At 41.5% G+C, this 19,568-nt stretch overlaps 1 protein-coding gene across 1 annotated transcript in view; it reads right to left on the bottom strand.

Moving 5' to 3' along the window:
* The window catches only part of AUTS2 (activator of transcription and developmental regulator AUTS2), a 1,108,719-nt gene that overhangs the window by 1,075,783 nt on the left and 13,368 nt on the right, over positions 1 to 19,568 (bottom strand). The gene's annotated exons all lie outside the window — the stretch shown is intronic.

Raw genomic sequence — 19,568 nt, 5'->3', positions numbered from 1 at the left:
CTGTTTCTTTAGGCCGGTTCTTAGTCATATAAAAAAGTTGCTTCAGAATTTTCCCTGGGGAAAAACAAACCACTTCGTCTTAATGAAGCAGCCACTTGCTTTTTTATTCTATACCTTTTTACAACAAGATAACACACCATTATTAAAATAAGCAAAACTCTATTGTACTGTTCACCTAATGCTGGAAATAGAAGATTTATAAGGTTGATATATATTTTAGGAGCAAAAGCAAAATTACTCATCAGGATTTAACTCATCTCTGAGTCAAGGCTTCGTATACTGTACTCTGTGTATCAAGAATAAAAATAAAACTCACTTTTACTGCCTGTCAGTGTGAAAACTGGTACAACCTCTGAGAAGTACAATTTGGCAGTATACACCAAAAAATTTAAAAACATGCATGCCCCTATCCAGTAACTCAATATTTAGTAATTCGTTGCTAATAATTAAAGAACTTCAAGATTTAGTAAAAAGAATATACGTCAAATGCTGTTTATAATATCAAAAACCTGGAATGAGCTTAAGTGTCCAATAATAAGAGACTGGTTAAATTATGTTTTGGTAAGTCCACACAGTGGACTGCTATGCAGCTATTTTAAATGTAGAACAATCTTTTCTGAAATGTCAAGGCGCTTCCAACTTATTAAGTAGGAAATAGTAGAAGAGGCTTATATGGTGTGACCCCATTTTTATTAAAAACATTTATGTACACAGATGCACGCATTCACTTACATGGGGGGAAAAGACAAATGCCAGGTTGTGAATGGTTTTCTCTTAGTAATAAGATTATCCATGATCTTTATTTTCTTTCTTATCTATCTAAATCTTCCCATTTGTCTACAATAAAATATGTGGCTTTTGTCATTTTCAAAGCTTTTTAAATTAGAAAATTAAAATAAGCACACATTTTAGTACCAAACTTGGGAGAAGGAAAAAAGAAAATGCAGCTGTCCATACCAAGGGAGAGCCCTTGCGTCCTGCCAAAGATAGATGTAAATTGTTTGGCTGTCTCTGCTACAACCAGTTCAATTAGCATCAAAACAAAGGCTCTTTAAAAGGCCACGCACACACTGTATGGGCCGAAGTCTAATTGAGCTAGTTGTAAATTAATTACCTAATGTTGTCAAAATGGGCCAAAAAAAAGCCCATTCCCTCCACAGAACGACCTGAAGCCAATTCTAAAGGTAAGCGAGAAACAAGTTAAGTGTTGATAGTGGCAAATGTTTCGTTTTGTAAAATACAGCTAACAGAGGCTTTCCAAGACATTGCTGATTCATGACAGATTTCCTTGCCAAGGCTTGATTTGTTAACGTCCCCTCCTCCTTTCCTAGTTTAAGTACCTCCTTTGGCAGAGAAAATGATGCATTTCTATTCTCTCTCCTCTTAATCCTTAAAACTTCAGTTCTGAGATGAACGAATCAGTGCCAAGTATCTGTAGAGATGGGACGCTGAATTAAGGGCCAGAACATTAATCCACAGTGCCCTTTGCTACTTCGGGGCTGAAGAATTCCTTTCAGCGTTCCTAGTAAGACTGACCGCACGTGCACAACTCTACCCCCTGCTTTCTTCTGCCACCCCCACTGCCCCGCAAAAAAAACCCTCATCTTACAAAATATCCATTTACTCTAACAGTGCATCGCCAGTCTAGGTCAACTGCGGCATGTAACTGGAAACCAAATTATTACTCTCTGGCATATTTGCAACCATCACAAAATACCTTTCAAGCCTTGAAACTCGCTGTTTTTTTCAAGGAAAGAGGTGAGGGAGTCCTATGGTAAATAAAGCATGAACATCTTCCTTAAAGATGTCACTTAAGTGACTTGAAATGAAAACATGCATATCCCAAATGAGTAAACTCAATTCCCATTTTGATTTGCAAGCGCACAGGCAATAAAGAACATGCCAAGATGCTGCTTTTGAATGACCTTACCTTTTAAGAGCTCAGACTGTGAGCAGAGACCTATATACCTGGAGGACTGGATAAACTTAGTTTCGTTCCAATTCAACACACATGATGACCATGAAATTAAGTAAACAGCACCTACAACTGAATTCTTTAAAAAGAATAAGAATGTATAAGGAGCAGATACGGATTTTGAACCATGAGTAGATTTACTCAGAACACTGCCTTGAAAATCATATAATTGTAGTCTCTTTGGGATGGAGAGACCTCAAAGGTCACTAATTCCTGGAGTTAACCCCCATCGCAATAACCCACGTGAGTGGTGTATCTGAATGCCTTCAGCAACTGGAATTCAAGACCCTGAGAAAGCGCTACTAGAAATCTCTATGGAAATGCCTAATTGTGCCTCCAATGGGAGTAGGAATGACCACATAGATCAAAATCCCTCTTCATGAAAAACCCTGCAAATACATTAAGGTAGCCACCAAGTATCCCCTGAACCACCTCCTCTACATGAGAAACATTCCCAGATCCACCTGTCACACAGCAGGGGTTTGTGATGAATCCCTTCACAATTCTGATCCCTCTGCCTCAAACCTGCAAATCCTAATTTCTGAGATAACTGATGACAGTCATCCATTCATTAAAAGCCTCCAAAATTCCCTCCACCCAAATACAGCTGATAAGAGTGTATTTGATTAGGACAGGTGAAGGGTAACAGTCATGTATCTATTAGCAGGTATCTTGTAGTGATCAAGTCTGTGGTGAGACCTCCTTTCTTTTTTAAAAGAAATAATAGGGGCACCTGCATGGCTCAGTTCGTTAAGCGTCCAACTCTTGATTTCAGCTCAGGTCATGATCTCGGGGAGATCACGTGGAGCCCCACATCAGGCTCCGTGCTCGGTGTGGAGCCTGCTTGTCCCTCTCTCTCTCCCTCTGCAAATCCAACCCCCTAGCTCCTGCACTCCCTCTCTCAAATAAATAAAATCTCTAAAAAATAATAACAAAAACTCTCAAGTCTCACTCCATTTAAACATTTGCCAAATGAAAATTAATTGTTGTGTGTATATAAAATTCTGCTTGTAATTAGGATTCTAAATGCTTAAGATTTAAAAGAACTACAGAATACAAGCTGGCAAAGCTCTATATGAACATTGAAAAAATAATAAAGAGAACACAGCATAAGCCTAAGGGACAGACTTGCCAACCCATTTTTACATTCCTATCTTTCTAAGCATGGATCGAGTTCTTATCTCAGATTTAGACTATCTTCTGGTCTTTTGGGGGTCCAGGACTCAAAGGTAATCAACATATCCTATTAATCAAATATTATGTGCTCAGTATGGTAAATAATAGCCAGACTATAAAGACCTAGAACACATAATCACTGTCCAGTAAGTTAAAATCTACTTAGATAAAATATTCACTTCTTAAAAAATAATGAATGCAAGACAGCGTATATAAAAGTTCGAAATAGGTGACACAGACATTTGAACCACCTACAAAAATGTCGTTAAGACTTCAGTGACGCTAATGGCCTCTAACTCCCTCCTGGCCCCAAAAGAACAATATCCAAATAAATGAACAAAGAATTTTACCCATTAATAACATTTAATTCCACTAACTGCCCTCTTCGTCCAAATCTATCCAAACCTAAAATGTAGCATTACCAGAGCTGCAATATTTTAAGAATTTTGTTCCCCAAAGAAACATATGAAGTCACAAGAAGAGAAGAGCAGAACCTTAATTAAAATTGAATTACAAAGTTATCCTTAGGGATAAGAATATTATACATAAGGGGTTCTAGTATTTTGCTAAGTAAACCTTCTACAGCAGTTCAAGATGGACTTCTCTAATATCTATTTCTGTTCTGTGATGAACAGTGTTACTTGGGGATTTTAGAAGCTAAGGAAGGATGAGCCAGCAGTAGAGCTGGTCAAGTTATTTTGGAATTAAGCAATTCAACGGACATGCCTGAGACAGAATGCAACATAAATAAGGTAGTCTTTATGTATATCCATGGGGTGAAAGCGGTTCTCGATAATTCAGCCAATTATATACTGTAAGAAAAGCGGGCTGGACCTTGCCTATGTATCCTGGCTAAAAAGTTCCTCAATGAGACTGACCACTGGGCTGCTTTACTGTGAGCAGCCCTTTAACATTAACTTTGATGCAGTTCACCAAATAGCTATTTCCCATACCCCCTGGTCTTGTTTCTGACCACGCCCCATGTGTTACACTATGTTTTCTTCTCCTTAAATATTTTAATTGGGGCAGAAAACAGGTGCAATTCTCAAACTGCTGTTGCCTCTCAAAAAGTCAAAACATTGTAGGTGGCAACAGAAACAGTGCCTTCTTCCACCGTTTTCAGAACAGCTGTATAAGCGCTAGACCTGGGTTCTTAACCTTTTATGGGTCACTGACCCCTTAGAGAGTCTGATGAAAGCTAGAAAAACGTGTGTACACAAAATCTCCTGCCCATGACTTTTGAGAAGTTTGTGAGTCCTTTAAAGCTCCCACCAAAAGTTAAAAAACTTCTAAACCAGACTGTGAACCTGGGGGGGTGGGGGGGAGGACACACAAAGATTGTGATCTAATTCTGGTTTCTATGCCCAGATGCCCAGTTCTTATGAAAATCATTGGCCCATGAGTAACTAATCATCACCCACTCAAGACAGGGATAAATGGATGAGAATAAATGGATGAATTTAAAAAACAGTATTACAGTTCTCTATCTTGGTGGTTTCCAAATACGATTAATCAAACAATCACTCAGAAGAGATTCTGGGTCTCACCCTCCGAGACACTCAGATTCAGCGGCTCTCTCTGTAAGTGGTATTCAGAAATCTATGGTTTTATAAAGTTTCATGATGATTAGGAAACCCCTGATATACCTTAACTTAGTGGAAGAAAAACTTCAGTTTTTTTTCCCTAATATGTTATTTTAAAAGGATCTATACATCCCTGTGTTGCACAAACAGAAACAGAGAAAGGAAACTATCCAAACTGCTCCAAGTGGGCCTGACAAGCTGTTAAGTGTCAGAGTTTACAATCCAGAAACTTAAAAAAAAAGAGAGAGAGAGAAATCTGATTCGTGTGTTTGGTGGTTTGTTTGTTTTGTTTTCCCTGAAAGGTCATGCTGTGATTCACAACCAGACGTTGACTCGTGGCTAGTTTACAGCAAGTTTACAGCTGCCAGTGAGAACTCCACATCCATCCTTAGAAGCCCAGCTTTGTTAAACCTTCCTGACAAGTTTTGACACCACAGATTCAAACCACAAAGAAGGAATGAATATGCTCTAATTTAGACGAAATTCTTGACCTGGATAAAATCCTGTTTTACAATAAAAATATGTTCTTAACAGAAGAACATATGCCAACACCTTTAAGGGTGTAAATTATGCCCAATTTGTAAGACATCGTGATTAAGAGACTAGGCTTAACCTACCTGATCAGGTGCCCTCCTGTTCCCTTTCTCATTCCTGTTTTCTACAGCTCAATGAAATTGTTCCTTCCCTCCTTCCTTCACACAATAAATACTGCTAGACCCCAGACTGTGTGCCAGGTATCCTAGCCCCCACCCCTGCCCGAAGTACAAGGTGCAAACTGCAGACAGCAGGTCCCCTGCCCTCGTGTTGCTCACAGTCTACTGTCTACAGTTATTTTAGGAAATTACTTCATGAAAACAACAAACTCCTTGCTAGAGCCACTATATGTCATACAGATGACAATGTGATGAGTCTAGAGAAAGAATCGGGACTGATAGTTTCTACTGGGAACTCAAGGACATCTCACTGTGATAAGATCTTCCTCATCCCAGTAACATGGGACATGTGCTGGAGGGAACCAGGGCTCAGGGGAGTCGGGCTGGAGTTCTAGCCCAGGCCCAGCTTCCCGTGTGACCCCTGGTTTGAACCACTTAATGAGAATTCCGCCTACCCTTAGTTTAGAGCTATGTACTTTACACGCATTATCTCCAGAACAACCCTGAGGAGAGGAGGAACTAGGACGCCGCGTCATAAATAATAAACCATGCTGAGACGAGGTAAGGCGGCATGTCTTGTAAGTAGTGGGCCCAAGACATAGAAGTCTGTTTGAGTCCAAACTACACAAGAATTATGTAGACTCAAAGAACTGTACAAACTCAAACAGTTTCCTCCAAAAGCTAACACTGTGTGAGTCCATGGAACAGAAGGTCATTATCTCGTTTTACAGGTCTGGAGGCCCAGAAGTGCCTTGCTTGGAGTAGCCCATCTTGTATAAGATAGACACCTCCCCGTGTTCAGTCCCAACAAAGCTTTTTAAGACACCCCATCAGCTTCTCAGATACTACACTTCCCTCTCTCCCTACAAAATGGAGATAATCCACCTTTCTCGAAGGGTTTTTGTGAAACATAAATCAAAATGAAATGGTTTATATAAATTTAAAGCAAATGTTATTAAGAGCTCAGGCCCGAGATCCACCGTGCCAACTAAGGCAGGTCACTGAGTATCTCAGGGCCTCTCTCCCTCATCTGTAAAATGGGGATAGCAAGAGCGAGAACTTCAGTGTTATGACAATTAACGCGCCTAGAACACAGTAAGTGCCCAGTAAACGTTCATTATCATCATTAGACACTCCTTGACATTCGGCTACCTGTAAGCTACTACCTTAGGAATAAACAAGTTGCACTACTGCTAAGGACTACAGAAAACTTCTCGGTAATTTATCTACCACAACGTACTTGCTCACAAACACAATTCTTGAACCTGAGAATGAAAATTTAGAAGATTAAAAAGTTGCCTCTCTCTACTGGTCGAATTTACCCACAATGAACCCAGGCTCCAAGCACACCTCAATTAAAGGACAGTCTCTGGTGGTGCCCTGCTCTCCGCAGCCTTTCACACCTCCGGAGACTGTGCATAAACAGTCTGCCTGCTTCAGAGGGCTGTTCTGAGAACACACTGTTATAAATGCCCTTTGTAATCTTTTGACAATGGTGCTACATAAGCACACATTATTGTAGGCATTATAAATTAAGTATGTGGTTACACATGACAATACAAGAAATGCCTGAAACATCTTTTTGTTCCTCAGCATCCAATTAAATTGCCATTTCCCCTAAGAAAGAATTCTGTGGCATTATCCCGTAAAAATGACACCAGTACTGACACCGCCCCCCGCAAGACGTGCTGCACCGTCACAGCACCTAAGAACTTACTGAATCCTCACAACAAGCCTGCATTAGTATTTTTCCACTTCCCAGATGGAGACACTGAGGTAAAAGGACACGAACCTAAGAAGCTGCAAAGCTGGGATGGGACCCATGGGATGGGACCCCAGATCACCTGCTGTTAATCCTCACAACACCAGGACCTCCGAAAGCAAGATCTCTCTTCCCAACCACCCTCCCCCTGCTCTTAATCCACAAGATACTGTGGCCTCCCCTCCGAAAGTAAAGTCTCTCTTCCTAACCACCCCCCAGCCCCACAGAATGTACCTGTGCCCATTAACACAACTGCTTGGACATCTCAGGAATGATAAGGCATCTGGTTTAACCGCTCTGCGAACCCTGAATCTCCAGGAGGACAGGGCCCCTTGCCTCTCCTCTATTTACATAACCCCATTCCTTGTAAACATCATGTTAGTGCTCAAGAAAGTGATGAATGAATTAATTAAATGAGTGTTACCACAGAGCATCTTATCATTCAAGGAGACTCGACTCTTTTTACACTTTTTATATTACACTTTAATATTAACCTGCATTTAGGAGTTAATGTTTTGCTTTTGTTTTCTTTCTAAGCAAAACTAATCTTATTTTCTCTGCTCAGGCAATACATTTCATTAATTACTAATTCAACAGACCAAAGAAAAACAGGCTATTCAGCTGTCAGATCACACAAGACCTTTTTAATACTTCAGTCTCGTGGAAATTTTTTAAGCAGAATTTTTTTTTAATCCCATTTCTGTTTTAATGACTTAAAAAAGAAACTGCCCTTATGGGGGAAAGGACCATATAAAAGGTAATAAACATTTAATGATCCAATAATTGGTTATATCAGAGCAATCACTGTTCAGTAATTAACTTCTCTTTCGGTATGTTCGCTTGATATTTTCAGCACCTTTGATAGGCCTGGAATTATCCATACTATTTATTTCATAAGCTAAAACCTTTTGGAGGATCCCAAAAACACAACAAGGTTTCCAATCACCCACCTTCATTTGGTAACTTTCCAATGTGGCCTTTTAAGAAGCCAACTGATTCGCAAAAACAAGAACAATCCAAGCCCTCAGCACGGAGTGGGCACCAAAGCCGCAGAAATGACATTACTGCTAAACTGTGGGGGCTGTGGACATGGCAGCAAGGAGGGGTTAAAGGAAAACACAACATAAAATTAGAGCTTAAGAGATAGCAAAAAATAATTAAATCACACCACCAGGAAAGAATACAGTGAACAGCTGGTATGTTGTTACTATGCAAAATTACAATTAAGCTCAGGTTAATGTCATTTCCAACTAATTACCCACAGTCAGTTAGAAGAGACACACACTAAGAGATTTCACTTTACCTACTCTAACAGTTCTCCCTACTTATGTGTCTCTGCCAGCCACGCAGCGACAAGGTTCCACGCCATTTTTTTTAACGTCACAGCTACACAAGGGTACCCATTTCACTTCTGTCAAAGGGGTCACCTCTTAGCAGTAGATGTTAGGAGTTGCTAACATTTCAACACCTCCCTGTGGTCACACTTCTCTCCACATGACACTTCCTTCACACCAAAATCATGTTCACAGTGTCTTCTCCATGAGTGTAATTTCCTATGTTCCAGTCTCATGCTTTCTCCTCCTCCCCTCTACTTCCCCTGTTCCGACCATTTTTATAATGCCTTGCATGAAAAGGAAAAGTACGGCTCACTTCACACTTGGTGTACTTATCATTCCTTATGACTGAGGTGCTGGACACCTTCCGTGTAAAGGATTACACATAACACTAACTCAGTCATGTTTTTTATCTACATGTGTTCATCTTAACGAGTCCCACCCCCATCCAAAAAATGAAAAGGAACCCACCAGCACCACCATGACTACAATTCCTGTCCTTCCACCGTCCACTACGGCCATCTGCCCCAATGGTGAGGGTCTCTCCGGTCACTGCCACGTGAAGGGTACTTGTACATAAATCAGCACAATGGGACCCAGTCTCATAGAGGCTCTGAGGCTTCCACATCTGACACCACACACACAGAACTACTTCAACACCAGAAGCACCCCTTCCTGTAAAAAAAAGAGTCCAGCTAATTTGAAAGACCTTCCTGAATCTACTTCTGCTAAGAGTTGAAGGGGAGAGACAAAGGTCCCACAACCCCAAAGCAAGAAAGAATCTTCTAATCTAAATCACTCGAGCTCTCCTATTATCCATACACCTTGGGCACTGCCCCAACGGCATGCCGCACCAAAGTGCACGACACCACCCCTCCTGCTTCACACACGCCTGAAAGCAGAGGTCAGATAATTTATGTTACTTGCACCTCTGAGAATCTGCCTGGTGAAGAGGATAAAAAGGAGGGGGGAGGGGGGAAAACAGGCAGTAGTTTCTTTGCTACTAATGGACAGATAACTGCAGAGTGCCATAACAGATTTCAGTTCCTTTGTACACACAGGAATATTTATTTAATCAATGTACTGTAACAAAACAAGCCTCTGGTGTACTTTTGGGAAGATGGAAAGCCATTCAGGCAGGGTGATTGGAGTCTTGTCACCTGTTCAGTTGATACTGGAGATAACCAGGATAGGGGAGTGTGGGGTAGGGCGGGGTGGGGGCAGCTCTTACATCCACAGAACCCACGTGCCTGCCAGGGAAGTACATATGTGCAACCAAGGGCACATAATTATTAATCACTACGGCCTGCCGCAGAGGACAGCCCTCTCCCCTCACGCGAACACAGCTCATGTATGGGGCTCGTTCCAGGTCCCTTTACCGTAAGCATCCCCTTCCAAAGAAAACAAGCAAGCTTGCTGTTTAATACAACTAGAACTTGTCCCACTAAGAATCTAATGATTCTTAAGTGTCAAAAGAAAAAGGAAACAGGAGGGACCACTGGGTGGCTCAGTTGTTAAGTGTATGCCTTCGGCTCAGGTCATGATCTCTGGGTCCTGGCATCAAGCCCCACATTGGGCTCCTTGCTTAGCGGGAGCCTGCTTCTCCCTCTTCCTGCTGGTCCCCCTGGTTGTACACTTGTGCTCGCTGGCTCTCTCTGGCAGATAAATTAATAAAATCTTTAAAAAAAAAGAAAAAGAAAGAAAAGAGAAGAAAAGAAAAGAAAAGGAAAGGAAAGGAAAGGAAAGGAAAGGAAAGGAAAGGAAAGGAAAGGAAAGGAAAGGAAACAAAAAAAAAATAATCCCTCAGCAAACTTCATAACCTTTGGTTTTAAGTGCTCTGAATGGAACGGATCTGGAGGAGAGATTATTCTAGGGTGGAAAAAGAGGGTGGGACTTCTTTTATTTTTGGTTAACTAAGAAGCCACCTTTCCTTCTGTACCAAGATAAAGACATTTGGCTACTGAGACATGTTTACCAGGCTACCCAGGCAGTAATGACAAGACTCATTTGTTTACTAGAGTCGTAACTGCCAGGACTGGAAATCTGTCTTTAGACATTGTTCAAAACTATCATGAGAATATTTTCAGTGAATTAGATTTCAGAAAAGATAGACCTTAGAGCTTAATCTTGATATACACTGTAAGCGTTAACAGTCACTGTCAGGAACTGATTTAAAGGCTGAATCAAAACAAAGATGAACAACACAAACTTAACATTACCAAAACTTACAGAAATGAGAATGATTAAGAATAAACCAGTACAGAAAGACAGAAGATTTTTTCATTTGTACCTTATTACAATGTTCTATCAACTTTCACTTATAGGCCTAAATTTGGGAGATTTGAAGAGAAGTGATGGAACGGTAAATTTGAAGAACGTAATAAAAATCAAATATTTTAGGCAATGTTCTATTTCCTTACCTGGGTCCTGGTTACTTGGGTGTTCACTTTGTGATAATTCATTGATCTGTACGCTATACATATTTCAGGATGTGTTCTACTTTACAATATACAAGGTTTTAAAACCAAATAGGCATGAGTGTTTTATTTTCAGAAGAGGTTTGGTAGCACAGAAATTATCTTAAACCACTACCATTACCAATGCCCCAAGAAAACACTCAAAAATATTTTCTAAAATAGCAATTCCAAAACTTCTGTTCAGGGGGCTTACTGTACAAGAACGCGGGGGGCGGGGGAGGCTGTTAAAACCATGTGCCAGGGCCACACAGCAGGGATTAACTTTCAGTAGCTCAGGAACAGGGCCCAGGAATCTGTATGTTTAACAAGCTACCCTGGGGGTGAATGAACATGCTACCCCGGGTTTTGAAACCACTGCACAAGGCAAGAAGAACTTGTGTTTCCCAGCAGTCTGAAACCACCCCATCCCAATTCTCCATACCCAAGATGGGTGACAAAGTGTAATTATTTAGAAAAGTTTTATAGAAGCTTTAAGTAATGGAAAGGGTGTTCTCATCAAATACGAAAAATACTTGGCTAGGGCTTTCACGAACATTCTTCCCCACAATTACAACACCTCCCCTAAAAGGAAGCTGATATTAAGTTATAATCACTAAGTTACTCGTCCTGGGAACCTCGTCCTGAAAATTTAAGAAGAGAACCTGTGAAATCAAATTACTCATCTGCGGCCGCTTGGGATTTGGGGTCATTGGCAAAATTTGAACTTGTGCTTTTCCACGGCACCTCTGGGAGCCTGCCCTACTCTCATTCTCATCATTGTGGCATTGAGAGTTTAGATTTCCAGAAGTTTAGGACACGACCAAAGTCATTTAGCTAAAAACTCAAAGACAACTGGAGCCCAAAGTTTCTAACCCCAGACAAAACTCTGCTATGCACTATAACCAGATTCCCATCAGGCGCCTCTGAAGGGTTAAACACAATCCACATTTCCGCTTTCAAATTCATATTCTCTAGTTTTAGATAACCACATTAATCTGGGTTGGAAGCACTGCAGTAAACTGAATTTTGCTTTTGGGCATGCACAGACCACAGCAATTCAAAGATAGAAAGAGCACTACCCTGGGGTCTTTTATCTGAGAGCACAATCGGGGAGCCTGCTGGATAATTTGTTTTAGAATACCAGAGCACTTGTTTTTAAACAAAGCATTAGCCAAGGAAAGAGGTTACAACAAAAGGAATCACAGGACCCAAAGAAAAAACAAACAAAAACAAAAAGCCAAACACCAAGAATCAAGGTGGTTCTTTCCACCCCCCTTTTAAAATCTTATTTGCCAGACAAGAAAACGTAACTAAAGAAGGCTTGCATTTAGGTCTTTTTCTTTTTTTCATTTAGGTCTTTTTTAACTTTACCCTCCAGTGGGATACAACTAATTTAAATCTAAAAAAAGAATAAACAAACACTTGCCCTTCCACGAATCCTCAGGTCACACAAAACTCAAGTCTGAGGACAGCTCTTGTATTTCCTCTAACTACTTTCGCTCCACTTTTTTAAGTAAGCCTACCAAAGGCTAGAGAGAGACATCCTCAGGAGTAGGTCAGATAACCCCACAGGCAAACATTAGTTTCTAAAATGCCTACCACCCTCCTCCCTAGGGCAAATCACACAGTGCCTAGCTATTTTAATTTAGTTCATCCACAGGAGTGACACAAATTAAATTTGTAAATTTTTAGTTCAGTTCAAAAAAATTTTTAATGGAACAATACAGCACAGTGGGAAAACCAGTGACCTATATATTAGACAACTTGGGTCGCACATCCCAGTCCTACCACTCACTCGCTAGGTCGTACAGAGCAGTTACATAACATAATTTTCTAGATCTCCATTTTCTCATCTGTAATAAGGTGACAGCCTAAGGGGGAGTACTAACACCTCTGAAAACACGCATAGAAGACGGAGAGATTAGGAAAGGGTCAAAAGCCCCCATTAAAAAAAAAAAAAACAGCATCAACATAAAACACTTGGGAAGCATTTATATAGTCCTGTGGTGCAGGGGTTCAAGCCACAACGTATGGGGTCCACCACTCACACAGTGTGTGACCTTGGGTGTAAACTCTGCAGCTGTTTCCTCTCCTACAAAACAGAGTTCATACTACCACATAGGACCTCTGTGTGAGGACGACACAAAGCAATTTAAGGAACTGGAACGATACCTGGGCACAGAGTGGGCACTCAACAAAGGCTAGTTGTTGTTGTTGTTGTTAGTAGTAGTAATAGTAGTATCAAATATATCAACACTGAGTTGATGGGGGCGATAAAGTTGACAAGTACTTTCATATCCTTCCTAATCAAAGGAGAAACAAAAAGATCTTAGAGCTCTATAAGAGTTTTGGTACAATCTTCACTTCCGTAAACTCTCAGAAAGTCCCTGCCCTGATTCCAAAAATAAGTCCCTGTGGGCAGGTACACAAAAGTACTGGACTCTAGTCACCTGGACACACAGTCCTGGAGGACCCACAGATTTCTAAACCCCCCCCAGGAAAGCCAAACCTGGAAAAAGAAAGCATTCCAATCCTTTGAGCAACAATAACAAAAAATCTCATTTCCCACCCTTTCACACTCTAAAGTCAAAGTCTACTTTAGCAATCCAAAAGCTTATAAAAAAAAACAACTATATTTGCTGTCTTATTATTTTAGATGAGTCTTTTCAAAGAGCTTACAGGTATAAGGAGTTCTTTATATGATGAGATTTATTTTTCCTTCTTTAGTCAACAACCATGTCTGGTAAAGACAATGATACAGCAAGGAAATCATATCTACCACTGTTTTCTTCCTCCAGGTAACCCCAAAAGCTGTTAAGATTACTTTTTCAGTATTTTCTCCCTCAAACTTTATGTACATTTTCTTCTCAAGGTCCATTTTATTGACTGACTCCAAAAATCACCTCTAATGCATTCCCTCTATCAGGGATCCAATGGTATTCATCAGAGCCCAATTCCCTGGTCGCTGTGGAAGATGGTGACAGATTTAAGCTTCACTTCTGATTAAGTCTTCCCAGGGAAAGTAACCTGAAAGCCTGGCCCCGTAGGAGAGAGACCTAGAAATAAATGTTTCCTTTCTGCCTTCCTTTCCTTCAAATTTATGAGCATACAGGTGGATCAGGGGATTCCACTTGAAGCAGAAAGAGAGCTGAGTATCAGTATTTCTTCAGTATCTTCCCTAAGCTTGAACCTTACCCTGTACATCTTTTTCATTCTCCTCATTTTAAGCTGGTAACTGATAAAATTCAACTGATTTCAAAAGTCCCTCCAAACTTTAAGGTCCCAGCATTTAGCCTCTCTTGAAGAAATACATTTGTGAAAACATTTGTAACTGAAATGATTTTAAGAACCAAAAAACATAATTTAAGCCAAATTAGGCAAAAACGCTTCCTACCTGCCAAATGGTTCCCTAGAGCTCTTCTAAAGGAGGATTACAGCTCCGCCACACCATTTTTCTCTGTTAGACACGCCAAAGGACAATGTGACAACAGAATGTAACACCCCTCTCCCCCACACAACGTTATTCCTTGATGCCAGGGGCTCTGTTTACAAACCCCAGTGGCTAAAACAGTACCTGGCACAAAGAGAAACTCAAAAACCACTTATTGAATGAATGAGTGGACAGAAGGGGTGTGGGTATTCCAGAAAGCTAAGGCCCACAGGAGATAATCAGGCCCCAAATAATCGAGAGTTGGCAATACTTCTGAAAAATGTCACAGCCTCAGATGTGTCCACAGAGAGCCGGCCACTCTTCTGGCAGAAGATACCTTACTGTACATCTTAACCCACACATTACTGATAGAACTGTGACTCAGGCCAAAAAGCTCTCAACTGCCATCGGATGGCTCAGAGCCTTCCTGTAAAGATACATGTGACTCCAAGTTTTCTAAATGAAACCCTGTGTCCCCACTGACTTCTAAGGCAGTTTTGTAATAACTTCCAGCTCATCCCACTTGCAGCCATAGCTCCCAGCACTTCTGAATTTCTCAGACCCCTCTCTAATGCCTCATGCCTAGTCTCTAAATGCTTTCTAACAAATATGTAAACGTATCCCCAGTTAATCTCAGTTAGGATGGGGGGAAGATGGCATCAGGAGAGCACCCTAGGAATCTTGGAGAGCAGACCACATTAAAAAGTTCATTAGAGAGAATGAAAATGACATGGAGTAAGGCTCACTAATCGCCCGGCTTGGTACTGGGCATCTGAGAAAACCCAGTGAAGAAAAACTGCCACCTTCCTCCAGACAGAGAATCTCTACCCTGACCAGAATCTCCTGGGGAGCTTTTTAAAGTTTTGATGATGGATAGGGAATCCCTCCACCCTCCCATGAGTATGGGGAGCTCCCCAGGGGATTCTAACGTGCAGCTAAGTTTAAGAATCCTCTGCTCTAAACCTTACAGTTGATTCGCTTCCCCCTGACCAGAATCTCCTGGGGAGCTTTTTAAAGTTCTGATGATGGATAGGGGCTCCCTCCACCCTCCCATGAGTATGGGGAGCTCCCCAGGGGATTCTAACGTGCAGCTAAGTTTAAGAATCCTCTGCTCTAAACCTTACAGTTGATTCGCTTCCCCTTCAGACAGTACACACTAAGAATAACCTGCAATTTTAAGAGAAGTATGGTAAAATGCCTAGGTTTGTTACAGCGAGTGGTGGGTCCATGGGCGTTGGTTATGTTTTATATACACATATATACATATTTTTACACAACTCTATTTTAAAGCACGCTCACCACATATTGGTCCTCAAAAGCACAAGCACCAAAAAGATGATTTTTACACTCCTAAGGAGTATAGTCACTGGTGGTGTCTGGGGCTTTTACTTCACTGGAGGGGAACAAAATCAAGACCAATTCAATTGGGTCTGCTGGCTTGAAAACACTGGCCTAAAATCTGTTAACACACTTCACGTCTTAAAAAACACGCCAGTCAAATTCAGCTCAGAAAGACTGAAGGTATCTGCTTAACCAGTAATCCACCTACGATAAGAAGAGTTGCCAGGACTGAGCCAGACTGGCTGTGAAATCCTCTATATAATCAAGCATTCGCAGACGTGAAGTGGGTTGTGACAAGACAGTAATACTCCTAGGGCTCAGCTCTAGAACCACCTTCAGATGGGGTGGAGAGAGCATATTCCAGGGAAAGATTATCAGAGACCATCTCAAGGAGGCAGTACAGACCCTGGAATCAGGAGAGTCTCGCCACACGACCGACCATGGGGAAGTTACTTCACGTCTCTGAACCAGAGCTCCCTCATCTCTTAAATGAGGAATATGTTACCTACAGGGTTGCTGTGAGGGTTAAATGAGATAATGTTCCAGGTACAATAAACATCACATTCACTGAGCCCGTGATAAATATTAGCCATTATTATCATTATTGTTGTTATTAAAACAATGACCCAAATGATGGTAGATTCTGGCACTGAAGAACAAAGCTATTTCCCAGTTGATCACGATTGGGCCCTGGCATTCTGTATATTCTTGAAGCATATCTTTCAGAAGAAGCATACCGATAAACAGGAGAAGAGACACAAGTCTTCTGGCTTCCAAAACAGATGTCCCACGGCTCCTGCATCCTGCCACGAATGGTGGCAGCAACGTACCTCGGGAAGCTCCCATAAGGGAATACAACATGTGAGTTCTAGATCTGGGCTTGTTTTAACACCAGCTGGGTGATCGTGGGAAAGTTCAAAGACTTTTTTTCAGTTGGGAAATGAGGGCTTTGGTCAATTGTTTTCAGCTGTTTTTAAACTTCTTCAGTCACACTGGTTTAAAAGTTCCTACAGGCCCCTCCCTCATCTCTGCCCCCCTCCTCCTCACTTGCTCCACTCTGGCCACAGCCACGGTGGCCTCCTACAGCTCCCCACACACCAAGCCGCTCCCTTCAAGCCTTCCCTCTCCTTGAATCCTCTGCCCCAGACTAGCCACATTTCTTGCTCCCTCACTTCCTTCAGGTTTCTGTTCAAATACCACCTTCTCAGAGAAGACTCATCTAAACTACCCCTGTAAAATCGAACATCTGCACGCACCTACAATTCTATCATATCCTTATCCTGCCTTAAAAAAACTGTCCCCACCCAATATATTTATGTGTTTATAATTGACAGTATGTCCCCCACCCTGCTAGAATATAACCTCTATTACAGCAGGTATCTGTTTCTCTTATTCACCATACCATCCCCTGTGCCTACAACAGTGCCTGCCTCACACACAGAAGTGACTGATACACATTTCCTGAATAAGAGAACAAACGAAAGAATCCAGATACCTTTTACTTCCCAAAAAGAATCTTACCCTACTATGTAAAACAGGTAAAGTTGGAGCTCTGGTTAAATGAGGTCAGGGCCTCCCCTCAGCTGATTCAGCATCCCCCCGAGGTGCCCAACACCACGGACCAAATGATCCCCAAAGTCATTTATTGCTCAGAAACTCTCCCAGTCCACATTATTTCTGTTAGACTCCAAAGGGAAACATTAAATTTGATGAATGACTTTCCATTCTGTGATTTCACTTTACTAGTCACTGACAGCTGCATCAAGTACCTGAAAATTCAAAGCATACCATGTCCCAGAACTGCTGCATCCCTAAAATATCTACAACCTAATAGTAGGCATGTAAGAATGGCCAGGGGAAAAAAATTCCAACTCCACGGGACAGGGGTTGGTTGGACAGTGTCTCTTTCCATGCCCTATCACATGGTCCCTGGGCCTCTGGGACCTGCCTCTCAACACTTCTAAGGGGGGGGGGGGTAAGAAAGAAGGATGGTGGCCTCAGGACCCATGTGGGGACAGATGTTATACAATGGAGGATATAAATTTGGGCAACATGGCAGCCACCTGTGGCTTCCTGACTCCACTACTTCATCTCTTTTTTCATCTAATGACCTTACACACAGAAAAACAGAAGTGGAGGGAGTTTCCTAGAGAAGAACTCTGCAGGAGGCATGAACAGTTGGAAGAAACACTCCAGAGAAGCCAACTGGCTACAATACTGTCAGGAGGTCTTATGCACAGCTCAAAGACCTCCTCAAAATTGCCGGGAAGATATAAAATAGACTAAGCAAACACGTCAACGGGACCTTTGCAAAGCTACAGCATCCCAGACTAGCAGTGCTGAACTAAACAAGAGTTATCGACTGGAAGCGTGGTGACCCATCCTCACACTGTAATCTAATCCTTAAACTAAAGACAATTTAATGCCTTTGCATGTCCATATGTTTTCTAATGACGCCATTGCTGTCAGCATACTACAGGAGTGCTTCTTGGAAGATGGAAGTAATGACAAAGCACATCATTGGGAAGGCAATTATATGCAGTACTAACCATTTTACAATGGCCATATGGGCTGTATTTCAACAGTGTAATTTCCAAATCAGCCTGAGCACACATATTTCTCTGTCCCTAATCCCAGGTACACCATATTAAATGAAATAAGCGTACGGATGAAATATGGGCAGCAGATGTAGAAATCTCTAACATGAAAGCTAAAGTCGTGTTCATCTGTAAACAGTAAACAGAGGGCACCCACTGTCCCGAAGCAAAACTGACACCCATCTCTACCAGTCCCTTAATTGAAAACATCACAAGGGTGTATTACAAACCACCAGAGGGGCAAGGAACAACACAACAAAAAGTTAAAAATACACAATTCCTACATGAGTGTTCATAATCTGAGACAGGCCCTAGAGGTAATACAGAACTCATATTTTACAAATACATAAAATTCAGGTGTAAGAGATCACTTTTAAAACCCTGGACTTGAAAGTATGGTTCCCATTACACCAGGTTTTTATAGTTAAATTCTAAATGACATGCTTTGACTTGGGTCTCCCCTACAATCACCAACTGGGCTAAAAACTGTAATCTATTGTATTTCCATTTGGGATGTGCATAAGCGTAACTGTGCTCACTGGAGCAGTTGGGGGAGAGACATGCTATACTGTGTGTCTCAGAGCATGATTGTTTCAGAAAAAAACACGTGCTCCTGTCTTCAAAAAAAGAGACTGTTCAGAGAAGTGGTTAACTTGACTGATCTTCATATTCACCAAGAAATCTTGTTAAATTTCAGTCCCAATGAGAGTGTGTGTGTGTGTTTTAATACGCGTCCAGAGATGGTCATCAGCCAGGTCTGAATCCTAACATCCCAGAGCATGAACTTGTGAGGCCCATCTTGGCCCAAAAGAGAGGAGGGGGCTTCACAAGAATGTACAGTACTCTAATCACAGTTGGGATTTCCATAAGAAGCAAACCTAACCGTCACATTCATTAGCATACTCTTTGTAGCATAAACAAACCTCTACAGGGTAGAATGGGGAATGGGGGAGAACGATTTGCAAATGTGCTTAGAATAATGACAGGAAACAATGACAGAGGAAGTAATGCACTATTTGTCACCAAGTATCATCAAGATACAGATATCAAAAAATGCAAAGAATGATTTAGCATGGTTTTCCATCAGGAAGAATAGAGTACCTATTAGTTAAAAAATAAAAACAAAAGCCTAGCAATAAGGTCTGTTTTACTGCCAAGAGAAGTTACTTCCTAGAATAAATAGAAGTTACTCCCTAGAGGGGCGCCTGGGTGGCACAGCGGGTCTGCCTTCGGCTCAGGGCGTGATCCCAGCGTTATGGGA

This window comes from Ursus maritimus, unplaced genomic scaffold (assembly GCF_017311325.1).
Source record: "Ursus maritimus isolate PB19 unplaced genomic scaffold, ASM1731132v1 scaffold_2, whole genome shotgun sequence".
NCBI classification, from domain to species: Eukaryota; Metazoa; Chordata; class Mammalia; order Carnivora; family Ursidae; genus Ursus; species Ursus maritimus.
This window is presented reverse-complemented; position numbering and strand designations above follow the sequence as displayed.